Source organism: Panthera tigris, chromosome C1 (assembly GCF_018350195.1).
Source record: "Panthera tigris isolate Pti1 chromosome C1, P.tigris_Pti1_mat1.1, whole genome shotgun sequence".
Taxonomy (NCBI): Eukaryota; Metazoa; Chordata; class Mammalia; order Carnivora; family Felidae; genus Panthera; species Panthera tigris.
The window spans coordinates 149,777,260-149,801,051 of NC_056667.1; the positions used below are offsets into that span (position 1 = coordinate 149,777,260).

Genomic DNA, 23,792 nt, shown 5'->3' on the forward strand with positions numbered 1-23,792 from the left:
CCCTCTTTCTCTGACCCTCCCCTGTTCATGCTCTCTCTCTCTCTGTCTCAAAAACAAAGAAACATTAAAAAAAAAAAAAAAATCCAGAGGGGAATGCCTTTATTAAGTTCCCACATACACCATTGCTGATGCTGTCCAAATTTCCCTCTTAAGACATGGACATTCTACTATTTTGAATGTTCTTCCTTTCGAAGTAGATACAGAATATCAAACTATAGTGATACGGTAACTATTAACAATTTCTGAGTGCCATGAATGCCTGTGTTCATGACATAACCAAGAACCTGGCTTTCCCATCTCTTATGACCCTCTCCTTCACTGCACCTAGTTCCCCTACTCAACCATAATTACTTTGCTCTGAGATCGTCAATGCTTTCAGAACATGTGTCTCTCCTTCTTGTCTACCTGTGCAACTCCTTGACCGCTCTACTTTTTTCTATCCATGCTGCCATCTTTCTTGCATTATTTTATTATTCTACTCTGATCTCATAGCCTATAATTTTACTAATACTTTTGCTAATATTCTGAATATCATAGGTTTATTGTTTTAATTTTATTCATACGATTACTCCCACTTAACCATACTTATGTTGGTGGTCCCTCCATGTTCCTGCTTTCTCCCTGCCTCCACAATGGGCACACTGTGCTGACCATAATCATTCAGCAGGGCAGATTGTAACTATTTAAATTCATGACACAAACAACCTTCAACAGTGCCTCCCAGTTCTATTGCATTTCTTTGATTTTCAAATTGACTATTTTTCAAACTTTTTCATCATTCTTCAACATCGGTTTTTTCACTATCACTTAGTGGATGCTTTCTACTTTGGAGGGAAAATGTGTCATCAGAACCAACTCATTCCCATTCTCTCCTATGTGCCTGTATCTGAAACTTTCTTTTGATATAACAAGGGAGTTTTCTTTTCAGTTATGTTTTATTTCCTGTTTCCTCCTACCTGGAAATGTACACAATTTATAATCCGGTTGACCTCTTCCTTGCAACTGGATTATTCTCAGCATCTTTTAAACATGAGAGAGACTCCCATTTTAGATAATCCCTGACCCCTGCTCAAACCCACAATACCACTCTAGTCATTATCTTGTATTCAGATATGAAGTTAGTGGCATATAACGTTTGGGGTAACAATTTTGCTCTTAATATTCTATAAATATTGCTTTATTCAGTATGTTTTCAATAAGTGTTGCAGAGAAGTCTATGGTCTCTATGGGTGTTTTTTTTTTCTTTCATTTTTTAACATTGTATCTTTTAAGCCTGAATGCTTATAGACATTTTTCTGTGTCCCTTTAATTAAGAAATTTGCTAAGACAGGCCTAATGGTGGGTGTATTAAAAAGCCTTTCCAATGTGCATATACTGATATTTTTCCACTTAGAGCACATTTTCCTATTTTATCTGATTCTGTTCCACTTCCTTTGTTATCTTCTTTGTGAATATTAATTATCTGCCTGTTGGATTAGTTATATCTGCTCTTTGTCATTTTCCTCTGTAGTTTAAAGTTAGTCTCTCATATTATCCATTTGATTATCTGCAATATCAGTTTTGCATTTTACTATTTCTGTTATTGGTTTATTTTGTGGTTGCATTTTTAGTTTTCTTAAAATTTTTTCTTATCATGTACTATTTTCTTTACATTTTCTCTTGTCCTTTCCTAACTAGTTTTTGTTGTTCTGCTTTCTGTTTATAATTTATAGTCTACTGATGATTCCCAGCTATTGCTGGGTATTTTCTTTTGATCCTGAAGTGGATAATTTTCAGAGGTATGATCTTCCTTTGGGCCATTCAGATTGTTTTGACGGTATATTAATTGTAGTATTTGTATAGTTTCCCAGTTGTTTTTCTTAGAGAGGCACTGGCATCAGTATGCTCCTTGTTTCAATCAGTGTGTATAGTTAGAGCATTAACCTTCCCCCAGTAGCTTGTATTTCTGCCAGAGTTAGAATGACTGTTGTCTGGAGTGTGTAAGGAAACGTATTCTGGGAATCTTCACCTGCATGATATAAGGATGGTCATCTCTGAGTCAGTGAGCTCAGAGGTATATAAGGGTCCCTGTCATTTTCAGGTGTTTTTTTGTTTTGTTTTGTTTTGTTTTCTGAGGTGGAGTCTGGGAATGTAATAAAGTGAAAATTAGGTAGATTTTTCTCATTCAATCCTCCACCTGCTTATATACAGATTCTCTCTTAGATTCTGAGAATGGATTATATATGTTGGGCTAAACTTTAATGGTTACTTCGAGCTTTCATCTTCTAGTATTTGAGACAATATATTCACATCATTGTGAATATCTCAGCATACTGAGAAATGCTTACTAAATAAACATAAATAAACTTGTTCCCCCTGCTTCTGACATCATTTTTTTTTTCTTATGGCTTAATGCAGTATGTCAGTTTTTCACAACAGTTGTTCTCAACATTGACTACACTTAGGAGTTTTCAGAACATATTGATGGTCAAGCCCCATACCCATCAGGATCTCTGGGGGTGGGGCCTAAGTGTAGGTATTTGGTTGAAGTACCCCCAGAGAATTCTAATGTGCAGCCAAGCTTCAGATCCACTGTTCTAGAAATTTTGCTATTTCAAGTGTGGCCCATGAACTAGTGATATTAGCATCACATGGGAGCTTGTTAGAAATGCAGAATCTCAGGCCCTACCCCAGACCTTTCGAATCAGAATCTGTACATTAATAATATACTTAGATAACTGATATACACACTACAAGTTGTTCCTTGTCAAACCCTGTTATACAGTAGAATCATCTGAGGAGCTTTAAAAAATATTGATGCTGGGCCCCACCCTCAAAGACTTCAACTAATATTGGATATTTCCTTAGGCACTGTTATTCTTTAAAAAGTATCCCAGGTGATTTAATATCCAGCTAGGATCAAGAACCATTGATCTGAAGAAGCTTCTGCCTCTTTATTTGGTAAAACTGGAAATTAGTCAGGTGGCCCAGATTCTCCCTCTGATGTGTCAGCCACTATTTTTGGATGCCACCTACTTCCTTCCTCCCCCAACCATCTGAGTATCTCTGTTGACATTTAGACCTAAGATCTGTTTTATCAGGGACAAATGTTTGGCACCCTGGTGGTCTCTAAGCAGTAGAACTTCCTAGATTTCACTTTTTTTTTTCAGCTTCTTCAGGACCAATCATCTGTCTTTATTCCTAACCCACAGTCAGTTCAGGTGCCTTGATAATCAAGTACCCAGTCATATCCATATTATAAACACCATCCCACTTGATTTGGGCTTTGATATTCTGCTTTGATATATTTGTGAGCATATATGAGATTACTATGCTGAAGGCTTCATAGAAAATTTCTGAGAATATTTATTAAGAATATTTATTTTAGGGGCATATTTAGGGTGGCTCAGTCAGTTAAGCATCTGACTTCAGCTCAGGTCATGATCTTGCAGTCCGTGAGTTCAAGCCCCGCATCGGGCTCTGTACTGGCAGCTCAGAGCCTGGAGCCTGTTTCGGATTCTATGTCTCCCTCTCTTTCTGTCCCTCCCGTGCTCCCACTCTCTCTTCATCTCTGTCTCTTTCTCTCAAAAATAAAAATAAACATTAAAAAATATTTATTTTACTTGAAAGGATTTCAAAGAAAATATTTTGAAGACATTCTTACAGGTGCCTGAAAATTCTTCAGAATTCAGTTTCCTAAGTGATATAGGATAAAGGAGAATGTGAGGGAGCATAGGTCCCCCTCTGCTTCCAGGAACCTGGAAGTTTAGGTTGTAAATTGGAGTATGAATCTGTGGAGACATGTGATAATTTATCTCATATTTCTGGAGCAAACATCAATTTAATAAAAAGATTTTGGGGTAAATGTTTGAATTTCGGCACTCTTAAGAAATTTTTGTCACCAAACTGTATGAGGAACATCAGCCAGATCCCACTTTATTATATGACCTAGTTGTGTAAGGCAGTGTTGTTAGGGACCCGGTTGTGTTAGTGCTGCATCCAGATACAAGTGAACAGGCCTTTACTGTCGCCAAAAGAGATTATGCATATATCACAGACCTGCAATGGTTCGTTCTAGTCTGCCAGATCTGATGATTGAATTGTGATTCCTAGGTGAGTCCAAAGATAGACCCACCTTTTCAGCTTTGTGGTACTGGTGGTGGTGATGCTTTGATTATAGAAAACACGTTTGATGCTGGCAAATAAGTTCAACCTACTTTTGTTACTGCACATAATAAACATGATAGTTTGTATAAGAATATGATGATTATTCTCCTTCCTATTACAATCAATTCTGATATTAGAAAACTGCTAAAATCTGGCATCTTGTTATTTTTCATGTAATCTCTTATATTTACCTTTTGTACTATGAAATTATATATGTATGTATGTGTGTGTGTATATATATATATATATATATATATATATATATATATTTCAATTTTTAGTGTTTAGTTTTGAGAGAGAGACAGAGACAGAGCGTGAGTTGGGGAGGAGCAGAGAGAGAGGGGGAGACACAGAATTCGAAACAGGTTCCAGGCTCTCAGCACAGAGCCTGACGCTGGGCTTGAACTCACAAACAGTGAGATCATGACCTGAGCCAAAATCAGCTGCTTAACCAGCTGAACCACCCGGGTGCCTTGAAATTATATTTTCAACCGGGAACATGAATGGGTTGTTTAAAAGTGATAAATTTGAAGCATAAACCTGAAGTCAGTGAAAAAATGAAGACAACAAGGGAAATTCAGAACACTTTAATGTTGATTTGTTTCTTAGTCTCCCAACAAAGAACATAACAGGAAAGATGATAGGAGGTAGATCAATTATAATTAGTTAATCTATAAGCAGTAGAAATACATCTAAAAACCATAGACTGTATAAAATGCTTGGGTAAAATATGGGACACAAATGTACTATAGAAATTAGCACAACCATGGAATTAAGCCTAGGATTTTTCTAGTTTTATATAGTAAATTGTGCATATGCTTCAGGAAATAAGAAAGCAAATATAGAAAACATGACTTCAGAAAGCTATTTTGTGATGGGTAATGACTTTCTGTTCCTATTTAACTCTCAGTTAGCTGTTATATAACAGTATTAATATTTAAAAAATCATTTTATTATAATGTATAACAAATATTTAAGAGTGTTATAGTGTGGACACATAAATGTACAACTCAGTGAATGATCATCAACATGTATGTAACTGCCATCTTGGCTAGCATTCCACAAACCTCTCTTAGTGATCCCTCCAGTCACTATCTACCTCTCCTCCTCAAAAGGATCACGAGCTTGTCTTGTTATACTGGGTGTTTTGGCAGTTTTTGAACTTCATATAAATGAAGTCATATAGGAGATATTTGTTTCTGTCTTTCTCTATTGCTCAATATTGTTTTTGTGGGATTCACCAATGTTTTTGGCCATAGTTTTAGTTTATTAATTTTCATTTTTGTGTAGTATCCGTTTACTTGTATATGCTGTGCATTCTACTGATTGACATTTGGGTCATTTACATTTTGAAGCTACTTTTGTTGCTTTGAACATTTTCATATATCTCTTGGTACACACATGTATTTCTCATACCTAGAACTTATTGTTGAGCTGTAGGGTATGTATACTTTCTTTCTTAAAACTTTGTTTAATGTTTATTTGTTTTTGAGAGAGAGAGAGAGAGAGAGCGTGAGCAGGGGAGGGGCAGAGAGAGAGGGAGACACAGAATCCAAAGAAGGCTCCAGGCTCTGAGCTGTCAGCACAGAGCCCGAAGTAGGGCTTGAACTCACGAGCTGTGAGATCATGACCTGAGCTGAAGTCAGACACTTAACCAACTGAGCCACCCAGGTGCCCCTGGTATGCATATTTTCAATTTGAGTAGATAATGCCAAATAATTTTCCAAAGTGGGGTGCATATTTATACTTCCACCGGAAAAGTATGAGGGTTTATGTCATTTTCCATTCTTGTCAACACTTGGCATTATCTTAACATTAGCCATTCTGGTAAGGTGTATAATACCATGTTGTTTTAATTTACATTTCTTGAATACTGATATGATTGAACAACTTTGCATATGCTCTTTGGCATTTGGATAGCCTCTTCTATGAAGTGCCTATCCAACTTTAGTGCTTTAAATTTTTTAAATTTAATTAAAATTAAATTAATAAATTTTAAATTTAATTGAGAATTTTTTTACTGGATTTTTTTTCCTATTGATTTGTAGAGTTTCTTTATATATTAGCAATATAAGTCCTGTGGTGCTTTTACATACTTCAAATACCTTCTCACATTTATGGCTTTCCTTTTCACTGTTCTAATGGTGTCTTTTGATCAGTCTTGCAGATTCCAGAAACACTACTAAGACCATTATTCCTTAGCGCAACTTCATCTATGCTATTATTTATATCCATTATATATCTTAGTAAATATAGAAATAGGCCCTTATTTTGATCCACCATATTCTTGGCTACAGTTTGTATCATAATGCTCTATGTCCTCAGTTACCATCTTAAAAATAAATAAACTATCTATCAACCTAAGACAAATATTTATGCCTAGAAACATTTTTCTGATTTTTATAGTACTGTAATTTACATGATTTATGTCATGCAATTGTAAGGTATATAGACTAAACGAATAGTCCTTAAAACATTTGAACATTTGCCATATTGAAACATAACCTGAGCCCCTCTTTAAGGTGTTAAAAATATGTTGGTAGGATAATCATGAAAAGACTTTTGTGAGAATTCCCTAATCCCTATACAATCACTTATACTTTAAAGAATGAAAAACCGGCTACAGGAAGTTATACGTTATTTTGAACCCAAATAAAATACTTCTTGTCCTTGAGTAGATGATCTTACTTTAATAAATCATCATTTTCTATACTATTGCTGTTACCATTGTGTCTTAGAGAAGCCTTTTAAATACTTGGTACCCAACCTCAGACTTTCAAATTCTCTTTATTCATGACTGTCCTTGTGTTGTTTTTTTTTAATGATTAGTGTTTTAAAGTGTGTGGTGAGTGATCCTGATGCTTTATGAGGGGAAAGAGTAATAAGGCTTAAATGTACAGTTCATGTGCACAACAATTGAGTTTTGGGGCTGGATGCATGATACTATAGATCCCCAGGTTACTGATGCAGAGTAAACTGGAAAAAGTCATTGAAAACAGTGATGAGACAAAAATGATCCAAAAACAAGAGGAACATAGTACCAATGTTGAGGCATGGCTACCCTGGGATGTGATTGCTGACAAGTGAGTGAGTAGTTAGAACAGGTGTCATGCAATACAAAATATCTTCTCACACTGGGTGGGTCTAACAGAAAGACTTAATTGATTTCTTAGTGTAACTCTAAAATTGCAATTTATGCTGTTTTTTTAATGGCTATTCAAAGTACTGATTTTTTTTTTTTTTTTTTTTTGGTCCAGAACAACTAGCCACTAAGATAACAGGCAGATTAGAAGTATTTCATTTGATATTGATAAGATTTGGTTTAGTAGATGTTAGAAACTATCACCCAGATAGTACACTTTTAAGAAAAAGGCAGTACCAGGTTCTTTTTTAAGATACACTGGATTGGAAATGTATATAGTACACTGTTGATTTTCTTAAGTACATTTGATATTTATAGGAATTCATCAGTCTCATTTCAAAATAAATATTCATGTTCCATCCAGGAAATTGGCATCTTCCTTTGAAGAGGTAGTGAAGCACCAGACTTGGCTATTGACTCAATTATTGTTCATTTTGCTGTAAAATTTAGTTTGACAAACTTCCTAAAATATTTGGTAACAAAACCAAACCTCACATTATTAACATTGTAAAAAAGAAATAATGCCTGAAGCAAATATGCTATATAAACGTAATTTCTTTTTTCTCCTTCTTCTTGAATACATATAATCATGCATAAGATATAGGCTGCAGACTGGTGTGAACAATAACATTTAAAAACTGAGGTGCCCTAGTTTTTAAGACTTTATTTTTTAGAGCAGTCTTAGGTTTAGAACAAAATGGAAAGGAAATTATAGAGATTTTCCATATATCCCTTACCCCTACACATGTATAGCCTCCCTCACTAACAACATCACCCACAAGAATGGTGTGTGTGTGTGTGTGTGTGTGTATATATATATATATATATATATATATATATATATTTTTTTTTTTTTTTTTTTTTTTTTTTTTTTTTTTTTACCAAGGATGGGCCTACATAAACATATCATAATCGCCCTAAGTCCAATAGTTTACTTTAGGGCTCACTCTTGGTGTTGTAAATTCTGTGGGTTTGGACAAATGCATAATGACATATATCCATCATTATAATATCATGCAGAGTATTTTTAATGCCCTAAAAATCCTCTGTGCTCAACCTATTCATTCCCCCTCCTATCCTCTGCCAACCATTGAATATTTTATTCTCTCCATAGTTTTTGCTTTTTCCAGAATGTCATGTAGGTGGAATTAGATACTAATGTAGTCTTTTCAGATGGGCTTCTTTCATTTATTTTATTATTAAAAAATGTTTTTAATGTTTATTTATTTTTGAGAGAGAAAGACAGACAGCATGAGCAGGGGAGGGTCAGAGAGAGAGGGAGACACAGAACCCTAAGCAGGCTCCAGGCTCTGAGCTGATGGCACAGAGCCTGATACGGGGCTTGAACTCACAGACCGTGAGATCATGATCTGAGCTGAAGTTGGACACCCAGCTGGCTGAGCCACCTAGGCACCCCTGGGCATCTTTCATTTAATCATATACATTTGCATTTCCTTCATGTCTTTTAATATCTTGATAGATTATTTCTTTTTAGCACTGAATCATATTTCATTGTCTGGATGTACCACAGTTTATCCATTCACCTACTGAGGAACATCTTGGTTTCTTCAAAGTTTGGGCACTTAATGAACAAAGCTGCCAAAAACATCTGTGTACAGGTTTTTGTGTGGACGTGTTTCCACTTCCTTTGAGTGAATTCTAAGGAGTGTGATTGCTGGATAATATGGTAAAAATATGTTTCGTTTTCTAAGAAACCACCAAACTGTCTTCTACGTGGCAGCACCATTCTGCATTCCCACCAACAATGTGTGAGAGTTCTGATTGCTCCACATTGTTGCCAACATTTGGTGTTGGTCCCGAGCACCATTCAGTGTTTTGGCCATTTTAATAGATGCATAATGGTATCTTGTTTTAGTTTGCATTTCCCTGATGACATATGGTGTGGAGAGTCTTTGTGTCTGCTTATTTGCTATCTGTTTATCTTATTTGGTGAGGCTTATGTTAAGGTCTTTGCCTATGTTTATTTGTTTATTCATTCATTCATTCATTTATATTCTTTTTAAATTAAGTTTCATGCATAGGGGCACTTGTACCCCAATGTTTACAGCAGCACTTTCAACAATAGCCAAATTATGGAAAGAGCCTAAATGTTCATCAACTGATGAATGGATAAAGAAATTGTGGTTTATATACACAATGGAATATTACATGGCAATGAGAAAGAATGAAATATGGCCTTTTGTAGCAACGTGTATGGAACTGGAGAGTGTTATGCTAAGTGAAATAAGTCATACAGAGAAAGACACATACCATATGTTTTCACTCTTATGTGGATCCTGAGAAACTTAACAGAAGACCATGGGGGAGGGGAAGGAAAAAAAAAGGTTAGAGAGGGAGGGAGCCAAAACATAAGAGACTCTTAAAAACTGAGAACAAACTGAGGGTTGATGGGGGGTGGGAGGGAGAGAAGGGTGGGTGATGGGTATTCAGGAGGGCACCTGTTGGGATGAGCACTGGGTGTTGTATGGAATCCAATTTAACAATAAATTTCATATTAAAAAAAACAAAACAAAACAAAATAAATAAATTCCGATAAAGTTAACATACAGTGTTAAATTAGTTTCAAGTGTATGATACAGTATTTTAACAATTCCGTACATCACCCAGTGCTCATCACAAGTACCCTCCTTAATCCCCATCCCCTATTTCACCCATCTCTCTACCTGCCTCCCCTCTGGGAGACATCAGTTTGTTTTCCATAGTTAAGAGTCTGTTTCTTGGTCTCTCTCTCTCTCTCTCTCTTTGGCCTTTGCCCATTTGTTTTGTTTCTTAAATTCCACATATGACTGAAATCATATGGGATTTGTCTTTCTCTGACTTATTTGCTAGACACTATGCTTTCAAGCTTTATCCATGTCATTGCAAATGGCAAGACTTCATTCCTTTTTATCGATGAATAATATTCCATTGTAGAGATATCACTTTTTCTTTATTCATCTGTTGTTTGATACTTGAGCTTCTCCCATAAATTGGCTATTGTAAACAATGCTGCTATGAACATAGGGGCTCATGTATCCCTTTGAATTAGTGTTTTTTGTGTGTTTTGAGTAAATACCTAGTAGTGTGATTGCTGGATCATAGGGTTGTTCTATTTTTAACTTTCTGAGGACCCTCCAAAGGTGCAGAGTGTCTGCACCAGTTTGCATTCCCACCAACAGTGTAAGAGGGTTCTTTTTTTCCACCACATCCTCACCAACACCTGTTGTTTCTCGTGTGTTTTAGTTTAGCCATTCTGACAGGTGTGAAGTGATATCTCATTATAGTTTTAATTGGCATTTTCCTGATGATGAGTGATGTTGAACATCTTTTCATGTGTCTGTTGGCCATCTGGATGTCTTCTTTGGAGAAATATCTGTTCATGTCTTCTGTCTTTGGCCCATTTTAAAAAGTGGGCTGTTTATTTTTTTTTTTTGTTTAATTTTAAATGTTCTTTGTGTAGTTTGGATCACAGCCCTTTATCAGATGTGTCTTTTGCAAATATTTTCTCATAATCTGCAGCTTGTCTTGTTTTCCTCTTGACATTATCTTTCATAGAGCAGAAATTTTTAATTTAATTTAATTTTTAAATATTTTTTTGGAAATTTTTAATTTAATTTTTATTTATTTAATTCATTTTTTTCTTTTTTTTCAACAAGGACATTTTTTTACTTGAAGCATACTTCAGAATACTTGGTTCTAAAAGATATATATAAAACATTCCATCCAAGAAAAATAGAATACACATTTTCTTCAAGTACACACTGAAGAATCCCCTGGTTAACTCACATAAAAAGAGATGAAGGAAAGAGATGGTCGTCTCCCCAGTAAGCTACTCTGGAAGAAGGAAGTTGGCAAAATAGCATATTGTATTCCTGAATACTTATGACTTAAGCATCAAAACTTACTGAATTATTCACCATGATCAAGTGAGATTCATTCCTGGGCTGCAGGGCTGGTTCAATATTTGCAAATCAATGTTATATATCACATTAATAAAAGAAAGGATAAGAACCATATAATCCTGTCAATCGATGCAGAAAAAGACAACATACAGTATCCTTTCTTAATAAAAACCCTCAAGAAAGTCGGGATAGAAGGAACATACTTAAATATCATAAAAACCATTTATGAAAAGCCCACAGCTAATATCAATGAGGAAAACCTGAGAGCTTTCCCTCTGAGATCAGGAACACGACAGGGATGTCCACTCTCACCGCTGTTGTTTAACACAGTGTTGGAAGTCCTAGCATCAGGAATCAGACAACAAAATGAAATCAAAGGCATCAAAATTGGCAAAGATGAAATCAAAGTTTCACTTTTCACAGAGGGCATGATACTCTACATGGAAAACCCAGCAGACTCCACAAAAAGTCTGCTAGAACTGATACATGAATTCAGCAAAGTCGCAGGGTACAAAATCTGTGTACAGAAATCGGTTGCATTTTTATACACCAATAATGAAGCAACAGAAAGAGAAATAAAGAAACTTATCCCATTTACAAATGCACCAAGAACCATAAAATACCTAGGAATAAACCTAACCAAAGATGTAAAAGATCTGTATGCTGAAAACTATGGAAAGCTTATGAAGGAAATTGAAGAAGATATAAAGAAATGGAAAAACATTCCATGCTCATGGATTGGAAGAATAAATATTGTTAAAATGTCAACAGTACCCGAGCAGTCTACACATTCAGTGCAATCCCAATCAATATTACACCAGCATTCTTCTCAAAGCTAGAACGAACAATTCTAAAATTTGTGTGGAACCATAAAAGACCCCAAATAGCCAAAGTAATGTTGAAGAAGAAAATCTAAGCGGGAGCCATCACAATCCCAGACTTTAGCCTCTCCTATAAAGCTGGAAATTTTTAATTTTAATGAATTCCAGCTTATCAATTCTTTATTTCACGGATAGTCTTTGGTGTTGTATCTTAAAAAGGCACCATCATACCAGACATCATCTAGGTTTTCTCCTGTGTTATCTTCTAGGAATTTTACAGATTTGTGTTTTACATTTAGGAATATGATCCATTTTTAGTTAATTTTTATGAAGGACATAAGGTCTATGTCTAGATTCATGTTTTTGCATGCGATATCCAGTTGTGCTAGCAACCATTTGTTGAAGAGGCTATCTTTGCTCCATTATATTGCCTTTGCTTTTTTGTCAAAGATTAGTTGACTATATATATGGGGGTTTATCACTGGGCTCTCTATTCTTTTCCATTGATCTATTTGTCTATTCTTTTGCCAATATCACACTGTCTGGATTACTGTCGTTTCCTTGTAAGCATGGAAGTCCGGTAGCGTCAATCCTCCAACTGTTCTTATTTTTCAATATTATGTTGGCTAATATCATTTGCCTCTTCATATAAACTTTAGAATCAGTTTGATGATGTCCATAAAATAGCTTTCTGGGATTTCAGTTGGGATTGCTTTGAATGTATCGATCATTTGGGAAGAACTGACATCTTGACAATATTGAATCCTCCTATTCATGAATGTGGATGCACTGGTTTTCAACCTCCTTCATTATTTTTAAAATTTTTATTAATGTTTACTCATTTTTTGAGAGACAGAGAAAGAGACAGAGGGTGAGTGGGGGAGGGGAGAGAAAGAGAGACAGACAGACAGACAGACAGAAAGAGAGAGAGACAGAATCTGAAGCAGGCTTGAGGTTCTGAGCTGTCAGCACAGAGCCTGATGCAGGGCTCAAACTCATGAACCGTGAGATCATGACCTGGCCCAAGTTGGACCCTTAACCTTCTAAGCCACCAAGGTGCACCTAAAAAATTTTTTTAATGATTATATTTTTGAGAGAGAGAGCATGTGCATGTGAGCAAGTGGGGGAGGGACAGAGAGAGAGGGAGGCACAGAATCCAAAGCAGGCTCCAGACTTGAGCTGTCAGCACAGAGCCCAATGCAGGACTTGAACCGTGAGATCATGACATGAACCAAAGTTGGACGCTTAACTGACTGAGCCACCCAGGAGCCCCTGCGCTGTATTTTAAGATTGATTAATACCAGTGCCCTTTCAACTGGGTTATTGTAAGACATAGAAGAGATAGTAAATGAAAATGGCTGGCCCATAGAAGATATTAATAAATTAAAAATCTGTTTTGTTTTTTTTCTCTCTCTTTATAATCTCAACGTAGTCAACTGTGTCAGTAAAACATAGGGTTTAAAGGTTAATGACCCATTTATGAATATGAAAGAAGTATGATCATTTGTATGATTTTTGTAACTGTTACATTGAATGAATACTACATGTCAGATTTATATTTTTTTTTCAATGTTTTTAATTTATTTTTGGGACAGAGAGAGACAGAGCATGAACGGGGGAGGGGCAGAGAGAGAGGGAGACACAGAATCGGAAACAGGCTCCAGGCTCCGAGCCATCAGCCCAGAGCCTGACGCGGGGCTCGAACTCACGGACCGCGAGATCGTGACCTGGCTGAAGTCAGACGCTTAACCGACTGCGCCACCCAGGCGCCCCAACATGTCAGATTTAATCATAAAGTACTTCTATCTTGCACCATCTCTTTATATTTATTCAGTGGGTCTGATTGTTATTCTGCTCTCCAGTGAAAACTCTGGTGGACTCCTCAGCTTTTCTAGTCACTTTTAGGTAACTCAAAGTCCTCTAATCAGTAATTAAAATATTTAGTCTCATGTAATAGTGAAAAATTTGAACTTGCTTTAACCCTAAGGCTTTTCCCCCTTCTCTTGCCCAGGCCTGCTGCAGTTGAGGAAAGAGGACATAGTTGCTTTTTTCTTTTCTCCTACCTTGAACTTCTCCTTCTTTCAGATGTTCATTCATAGTCCTGACTTTGGTTTCTGATCCTTTCAGATTTGGATCATAGGAAATGAGAGAACCTAAGGGGTTTGGGCAGGAAAGTTCTTACTTAACTCGTACTATTGCAAGCTGATTTCACACACTCTAGGCTTAATAAGGATTTGAATTTACTCATTGTCCACCGGAGGGTCTCTCACCTGCACTCTCTTCTGCCTTATTGCTTATTCCTCCTAATCCCCTAGGCATTCAGCTATAGTAACAGATCCTCTCTGCTAAAGTCTTGTCTCTGCTTCATGGCAGCCTCTTGGACAGGATCAAAGATAAGTCCACATTCCACATTCTCTCTCTCTCTCCTTCTGTCTCTCTGTCTCTCTCATGTGTGGCCCATATATGATTCACAGAAAATATACATACTCCCATTGCCTTGATAATACTGGAAGAGTATGTTACTAACACAGCAATCTCAGCCATCAGCAGCTAGGCAGACTGTGTTTCTCAGGCAGAAATCATACTCCAGTTCATTGCAGGAGATATATCAAGCCCTTCTGATGCCCTTGGAGGTCTACTCACTTTGCTCGAGGAAGGGGTAGACACCCCTCTTCCCTGCCTTTGTAGGGGAGCAAGGAGACTTGGAACTCACATTACAGCTTTCTCTGAAAAAGTCCTCTCCAAAACGTGTCTACTGTTTTCAACTTATGACCTTTTATAGCCTTACTGTGGGTGAGGAGTTAGATAAGTAGGTTTTCAGGAACATGGTTTATAAATTCTGCATGTATTCTTATATCCTCTTTGGAGAGAAATACATATTGGCTCTTAGTGCTTCAGCTGAAATATTATTTTATTAATCTGTTACCCTATAACAGAATGAGCAAATTATCATTAATAGCAATAAATACATTATTTCAATTATGTAAATGAAGTAAATGTAGGAATCTAAATGAGCAGACTGTATGTAATATTAAAAAACATGAGCAAAATTTTAAAGTTCAAATGAAGGAAAATATTGATCTGCAGAGACTGGACATGAATTTGAAACAGAACCATCAAAGTGTCATTATTTCATAATTTCATAAGATAGATTATCTGAATATTGATTTACTTAAAGTACACAAAGATAAAGAGGAAGAAACAAGGATAAAGTAATTCAGAAATGCATAATGGTAAACATTTCATATTGCGAATCTGCTCCCTTGAGCTAAATGTCATGGTGCAAGAGGCTTGCAGTCTTCATGACATTAAGGTCATGTATGTAAAATGCAAATTTTTCAATTCACTTCTGTCATTTTACTTGTTGTTATGAAAAATATATTTCTCGACATATCTGTTGACTGTTCTCCGGAAAGTGCCTGAAAAATAGTGAACTTGGAGACAAAGCCTACAGAAAGGAGAATGTTTTCATTCAATATTAGGAAAACTGTACTTTAGAACCTGGTATTAATATGTGAGTAATTAAAACAATATAAGTAACATAGGTAATAATAAAAAGATGAAACTTTGCTAGGGAACTTGCTTGTTTACAATTACTATTCTATTAGTGGTTTTCCTCTGGAAGTGTAACTATGTAAGTTTGATTTCCTTAACTAGCCGTTTGTTGAAAATATAATCTCTATTCCAAATGGAAACAACCTGTTTATTTCTGATAATATATGTTCTCTGGAATTGCAGTGCTATTGAACATTCAACTAGCCAAATCCTGTAGCTGCTACTTAGTTCTCATCATTGATTCTATAGCATCTGACATTATTGACTTCTTATTCTTTTGAAATCCTTTTCAAACATGGCTTATGTTATATTATCTCTCCATCAGCTCTATTCTCTATGAGGGCAGAGATTTTTTTTTTTCTGTTTATATCAGTGTAATTCACTCCTTAAATAGTACCTGACCTATGGAAGGTATCCATTAAATATATTTGTTTAATGTGTCAATTCTTTTACATATCTGTCTATTCCTTTTCTGATTCTTTTGTTAACTCCTTTTCCTTCTTCCAAATTTTTAAGCTGATTATTCCCCTGATGTTGAGTCTCTTTTTGTCCCTACTCTTGTTTCATTTTTGAGTACTCATTCATTATAATCATATGACTTCTCTGGTTGAATGCCATGCATGTCTCTACCACTGACCCTGCCCTTTTTTCCACAATCAAACCTCCAACTGCCCTATGACCATCTTTGTATGTTTGTCCCAGAGTCCCTTCAAATTCAGCGTATCTGAAAGTTTTTTTTTTTGAGCTCTCCGCTTGTAATACAGGTTCTCATTTTGACAACCCTCTTTTTTCCCATTTTTTAAGAAATCATTGACACACATCACTGTGTAAGTTTAATGTATATAACATGATGGTTTGATTTACATATATTGTGAAATGATTACCACCGTAGGTTAATCAACACCCACCCTCCATCATCTCATGCAGATAACAATAAAAAGAGAAAAAAAAATTCCCCTTGTGCTAAGAACACTTAGGATCTACTCTCATAACAACTTTCCTAAATATCATACAGGAGTGTTAACTATAGTCATCATGTTGTACATTACGTGCCTGGTACTTAGTCATCTTATAACTGGAAGTTTATACCTTTCAACCACCTTCTTCCAGTTCCCCTAGTCCCCACCCCCCTGCCCCTGGTAACCACAAATCTCTTTGTGTGAGAGTGTGTGTGTGTGTGTGTGTGTGTGTGTGTGTGTGTTTTGTTTTGATTCCACAAGTGAGAGCATACAGTATTTATCTTTCTCTCTCTGACTTATTTCACTTAGCATAATGCGTTCAAGGTCCATCCATGTTATAGCTCTTTTTTTTTTTTTAATTTTTTTTTTAACGTTTATTTATTTTTGAGACAGAGAGAGACAGAGCATGAACAGGGGCGGGGCAGAGAGAGAGGGAGACACAGAATCCGAAACAGGCTCCAGGCTCTGAGCTGTCAGCACAGAGCCCAACGCGGGGCTTGAACTCACAGGCCGTGAGATCATGACCTGAGCCGAAGTCGGACACTTAACCGACCAAGCCACCCAGGCGCCCCCATGTTATAGCTCTTTTAATCAATGGCACTACTATTTTCTCATTCTTCCTGTTTTAAACTCTAAATCTATTTTGACAGACGTATATTATCATTATAACACACCACTAGCATCAATCATCATCAATAATACTCATATAATGCTTTATAGTTTGAAAAGCATTTTTGCATGCATAATTTTCTCTCTTAGGACTTGTTCCTACTTTTTTCGAAGAGACTAATTTTGACAATTTAAAATACTGAATTTATTACTGTGCAATAAATTTAAAATTACGATCAAGATAAGTGTAACTAGAAGTACAGAGTGCTATGAATTCGGAAAACAGATGCCTAACTTAATTGTTTGCATACGAATGTGCTTATATGCATGTTTCTGCGTGTATTTTGCAAAGCTGTTTAGGTAGGCTTGCTGAAGTATATCACATCGAAGAGATGCTGAACGATACATAGGAGAGCTAGAGGAAACAGTGTGTGCAATGACCCTGTCATGGAAAGGAGCATGGTATTTTTAAGAATCTGAAAGAAAGCTAATGTACTCTGAATGGAATAACAAGGCAAAGAGTGGCAGAAGACAAAGCTAATGAGATAGGCAATTCCTCACCACAAACATTTATTTATTACTCAGAAAGTATGATGCTATGTTTTGTATTATATGTATATTTTCACTTTTGACTTCTGAAATCCTCTCAATTGTGATCATTATAACCTAATCTTTTAAATAACTGATTAATTGGTTTACTTTCACAAGTGAAATATTTAATACTATAGAATTCAGTAATGACTATGCGTTTGTTACTGATTTACTTGTTCTTTTGTGTTTTACAAAAATATTTGAAAATACCAAATGTTTTGTTGGAATAACATTGAATTTATGAGACAGTTTTCCACTATTGAGGCTTCTCATTAGTATATACTCATTCATTTATTTAGGTCTACTTTTATATCATTTAATAAAGTTTTATAGTTTTCATTATGAATGTATTGCATATTTTTTAATTCATTCCTAGATAGCCTTGTATTTTTGCTTCTAAAGTAAATGGAATTTTTTTCTACTAGATTTTTAAATAATTTTTACTGCAATATAGGAATAGAGTGTTTTTTATATTTTGATTTTGTGTCCAGCAACCTAGTAAAGATCTCTAGGTAAATAATCAGATAATCTTTTAAAAATATAAACCAAAGAGGAAATGATGAAGGCAAAATCCCTAGGCATCCTTTTTTTTTTTTTTTTTATAATCCTTAGAGAGTAAATTAAAGAATGGATAAATAAAGTTGGGAATATTAAGAGGTATAAAGATGGTAAGAAGGTTTATAAGGGCTAGTTTCAATTTAGCAACACAGACTCCAAAGATGTTTTCTGAGAGTGACAGATCCTTGGAGAATTGTCTCCCCACAACCATATTCATGGCCATGTTCCTTTATATCTTGTGAGCAGAGGCATTGACTGCCTTTGTGCCTTTCTTTTCAAGGATGTCAGTATAGTGAACAGACTTGGAAGATAGAGATAGTATCTCTGTTTACTGTACAGTTTAGTAAACATCATGTCTTCCTATGAGACAGAGGTCAGGGAGGCTTACTGTCCCTTAGGAAAGAGTTGGGTCCCATAACATTGGCCCCCTCTTATAACACAACCCATTGTTTATGCAGCATCTCTTGGCTCTTTGCATATTCTCCTGTGGGAATTGTGGTTGGAGTACCAGTACAAATGATTTTCATCTGATGAATGCTATTGTTGTGAGTGATAAACTATGTTTTGTCTCTAGGAGTCTCCTGTCTTTTTCCAGCATCCATAAAATGTCAGGGTAAATGCTAACACCCTTCACAGTTCTTGACAGTTTTGGCAATGAGGAAGGGATGCTGACAGAGACATGGATGTTTGGAGGACGAAGGAGGAGGGCATCAGAGCTGATTCTTGGGATGACTAATGGATTGAGAGAAGTCCATTGGGATTGGTAGCAAACTTGCTGATCAAATTGTAAATCAGTGGAGCAATAAATATTCCTTTACTTTATTGCCTGTTTAAAGGAGGAATTGGGGCAGTGTGAGAGGATAATTGTAGGCTGAGAACCAGGGAATAAATTTTAAAACAGCTGCCTAAATGGTTGGTACCAACCCTCCTTTAGGCAAGGGGACTTCCTTGACAAGCTTCTAGTCAGTCTCAGGTTCGTCCAATTGTGACAATTGGCACAACAAATTTGCATTTCCTTTCAGACAATAGTTTCAGAGATATGTACTTACACTGAGCATGAGAGGGAAATTCATCAGCCCTATGTACACAAATCAGGCAAATCATGAGAATGTTGGCTGGCTTTCTTGGGAAATGGGTAACGTGGGTTGTGCAATGCTGGTTACAGGAGAATGGCAATAGTTGAGCTGTTGTTTAGCTCAGATTCCTCTTACGGTCTGCCATGCCAACTTCAGATCATTTGGAGATGGAAGTAAGAGTTCTTGGAATTTTCTGCAGTAGATCTTGTCTGCTACAAGAGAGCTTTGACCCTGTCATGAAGATTTCCCTAAAAGAGACAAATTCAAGGGGAAACCACAGATTAGGCACCAATTAATATTGGACTCCTACCGTACTGGATTGGGTTTGTCATGCTGATATAAATGGCCTGCTAAAGAATGAAACACTCACCAAAGAATTTTAGGTAAATTCTTGTAGTCAGCCTGCAGCCCTGGGAAAGTCCTGGAGCCCTTACATGGAAACCGGGCTAGAATTTAGGAGATGTTATCTTGATAAGAGGTCAGCAGATGTCTCTAATCTGAGGTTATCGTGTTGCTCTTCCACTCTGATCAGTTGATTCTAGATACGCCATTGTGGCCCTTGAAACTAAACTGTGTTATGTTTTCAGCTTTTTGAATCATTTGAAGTTAGATAACATGCTTTATTTTATCCCCAAATTCACTCAAAAATCCAGTGGACCTTCCACAGTCCCTATTACCCACCGGCATCTGTTATTGTTAAGTGTTGGAAGGACATCTTCAAAAATCAAAATGAAAAGACTTCTGACTCTGCCTTCCTCCTTTCCTCCTAGTCCACGTACTACATATTAGCGAAGGCAGTTTGGTCGCTGAATGTGGCTCCCCCCAGAAAGGGATAATTTACTCTCAGCCACTTTGTGGATAGTGATCAGGAAGAAAGGGATTAATAACCTTGCTTTGACTATCCAAGATTCCACCAAGACCATTTCTGGATGTGATATATCATCCCTTTTCCCTTATAGCAACCTTAGTCCATCCTGATTGGTACACTCTCTGAGTGGTAGTCCAGCTAACAGGGGGCCTCGGGAATTCAATACTTAATTCTGGTTTAGGCACTTAGACATTCTTGTCGGTTTGTTTGACACGGTCCTAAATAATAAGTATAATCACCACTTGGTTGAGTATACTGCTTGCCAAGTCTCCCTGCAGTGGCCCAAATGAATTCAAGTGGAAGGCATAAATTTTTATAAATTTTATGAAAGTTCCCTTTTCATTTTTACTTCTTACCCTTTCCAACAAAAGGTCTGGGTGTGAGTAGGGTGGAAAGAAGGTGAAGGTATAGCTTCTGGAGATGAACACGTTTAATGGTACCGTGTGGAAGTGAATTTAATGATCTTCCAGAACTTCTCCTGGAGCATTCCTCATAAAGAAAGATACCTTCATGTGTCTCTCCCAATCTGTGACAAGATCCGTAAATATAATTGACTGCTGTCCTGCCATTCTCTGCTAGGTGACTCTGCCCATTGTTTGTATTATCATTGCTTTTGAGCTTAAGAAGTTTATCAGAAATGCAAGGATGTTCTCAGTGCCTTCATCTCCCACACAAAAACCCTAATAACACCTCTGGGTGTCTTCCCTACCCCCTTTTCTGTAGCGGTTGCACAGTGGAATGAGTAAATGCCACTTCGTGGGTAGCGTAGGCAAACAGATCAGACTGGACTAACTGTTCTCATGCAGTGCGTCTAGAAACAGGGTCTAGATCCAGTTATCTTAACCGAACTGGAAACTCTAAGGCCAACTAGCAGGACTGGAAGCCTTGTAGAAAACACCGTCAATCTACGTCTGCCAAATGATGTAGGTCCCTTCTCCAGAGACCCTCAAATTGTGAACAACATGTTCTTTCCGGGAACACCATGTACACCTTTGAGACTGTGTGTCTTGTGTCCAAACCACGCATTATTTTACTCCCCTACCAAGAACGTAGTGACTCGCACCGTAGTCATGGTTGAGAGATCTTTGAATCTTTAAGCAAACACCACCAGTAGATGATATCACACTCGGATGATTTTGGATTTAGTTTCTGTTTAGATAGCATTCTGGAAATGGTAAAACCATAGCAGTGGAGACCAGATTAGTGGTTGTCAGGGTTCGGGAAGGGACAAAGGTGTGACTAAAAAAGAGCCTCACAAAGGAGTTCATGGTGAATTACATTCAGCATAGTTTTAGTATAAGTGAATTTTATCATAGCCTGTTCTAAATATTTCCATAAAGTATAGCATATATGATGAGAGAAAATGCATGTATGTGTGTGTGAGGGAAATATAGAAATAGTTTCTATGATTAATGCTGTAAACAATCCAAAAATAATCATAACATTTAATATTATTTTGAATATATATATGTATATATATGTGTATATGTGTGTGTGTGTGTGTGTATATATATATATATATATATATATGTATATATAAAACGCATCTACATTTTACATATTTTTGCTCCCAAATTATACTAGACTTCAAGTAATGCTAAATTTAGTTTTAATTTACCAAATCTACCATGGATGAGTGTTGCAGGGGGCGGGCAGGGAGGTGTGAGTCTGGAGTGGTGTTGGAGTTGGGTGACCAGGAAATTTTAAGCTTGAAGTCATGGTAATGCATACTCACGTCTCTGGTTTTCTCTAGACACGCCATCACAACGAGTACAGTTTATTCTTGGAACTGAGGATGATGATGAAGAACACATTCCTCATGACCTTTTCACAGAACTGGATGAGATTTGCTGGCGTGAAGGTGAGGATGCTGAATGGCGAGAAACAGCCAGGTGAGGATTTTTGCTGAGCGGGAAGGTATAGGAAATAATTTTCATGCTATTGGAAAAGAGATTTGTAAAGCCATGGTTTTGCAAACATTCGTGAGTGCTGTCGATTTCTGAAATGGCTCATCTGGCCTGGGCATATCCTATAATGGGATATGGGTCAGAATGAGATCTGAAGACAGCAATTATAGTAAACAGTGATGCAGAGCCAGCAACAGCTGCAGCCTGAAAGATAAACAGCAGCATAATTTGTGTGTCATCAGGAAAACAATAAGAATCTAAAAGTAATTTATTTCTATCTTTTCAACTGCTGGCCTGTGCCCAAACTAGGCATATTATATGATAATTTGAGTGTGGGGCTTTTTTTTTTTTTTTTTTTTAAGAAAGGGAAAGCATTCTAAGAGGCTGTAGGTATACTGGATTTATGTACTATTTGGTGAGGATAAAAATATTTTGTAATGTGTTTCTAGGATATGTGTACATTTCAACATAGGTGTTTTTTCAAAATAACTTTTTACAATTTTATTTAAAAAGTTTATTTATTTATTTGGAGAGAGAGAGAGAGAGAGAGCGAGCGCATGAACAGGGGAGGGGCAGAGAGAGAGGAAGAGAAAGAATCCCAAGCAGGCTCCACACTGTCAGTGCAGAGCCTGATGCTGGGCTCCAATTCACCAATCTTGAGATCATGTTCCGAGAGGAAACCAAGTGTTGGACGCTTAACCATCAAAGCCACCCAGGCACCCCTAAGTAAGGTGAATTTCTAGCAGTGGAACTTATGTACCAAGAACAGCAGGCTTTTAAATTTTGATAGAGATTGCAAAATTGACTTTACAAAATGTTTTGGTAATTCATACTTTTATGAACGGTGTATGAGAGTGCTTATTTCCCTCAAACCCTTGCTGGAGTAAATCATTAAACTTTTAGATTTTTTTTTGCTAATTTTATAGATGAAAAATAAATCTTATTTTAATTTACATTTTTAAAATTATTGGCGAAATGGAACATCTTTGCATATGTTTTAATTTTTTTCCTGTGAGCTAACTGTTCATATTTTATGTCAAACCATTGTATTATTTATTTGCCTTTTTTAATGCTTAGTGATATGTTATTCTGTATGAATTACCTTTTTTAATGAAAAAATCATGTAATCATTTTCTTTCTGAAGCTTTATTATATATTTTAAATAAAGGACTAAATTTGAAGTAGTTTTTATATGACATGGTAAATTTTAAGATTAAAAACCATCCATCTTATTGTTTTCTTCCAACTGCATCAAAAACTAAGTGCTTTGGACTTTTTCAAATATATAATATGAATGCTTATCTTTGTTATTTGATGACAGAAAACCAATATATGATAATCTTATGCACCAATTAGCATTATAAATTTTACTCTCTCATGACTAAAGAGTTGTTGAAAAGGAATTTAAAATGCGGAGGTGCCCGGGTGGCTCAGTCATCTGACTGTGGCTCAGGTCATGATCTCACCGTTCGTGTGTTCGAGCCCCACATCGGGCTCTGTGCTGACAGCCCAGAGCCTGGAGCCTGCTTCGGATTCTGTGTTTCCCTCTCTGTCTCTCTCTCTCTGTCCCTCCCCTGCTCACACTCTAGCTCTCTCTCTAAAAAGTAAATAAACGTTAAAATATATAAAATAAAATGCAAACCTCCTGTTTAAGGCTA

The 23,792-nt window shown here is 36.5% G+C and overlaps 1 protein-coding gene across 2 annotated transcripts in view; it reads left to right on the forward strand.

The window, feature by feature from the left end:
- SLC4A10 (solute carrier family 4 member 10) overlaps window positions 1-23,792 on the forward strand; it is a 188,251-nt gene that overhangs the window by 29,037 nt on the left and 135,422 nt on the right. For both annotated transcript variants that reach the window (XM_042997242.1, XM_042997241.1), the window contains exon 3: window positions 21,981-22,119. The gene's annotated coding sequence lies outside the window, so the exon portion shown is untranslated. The remainder of the gene's footprint in view (window positions 1-21,980; window positions 22,120-23,792) is intronic.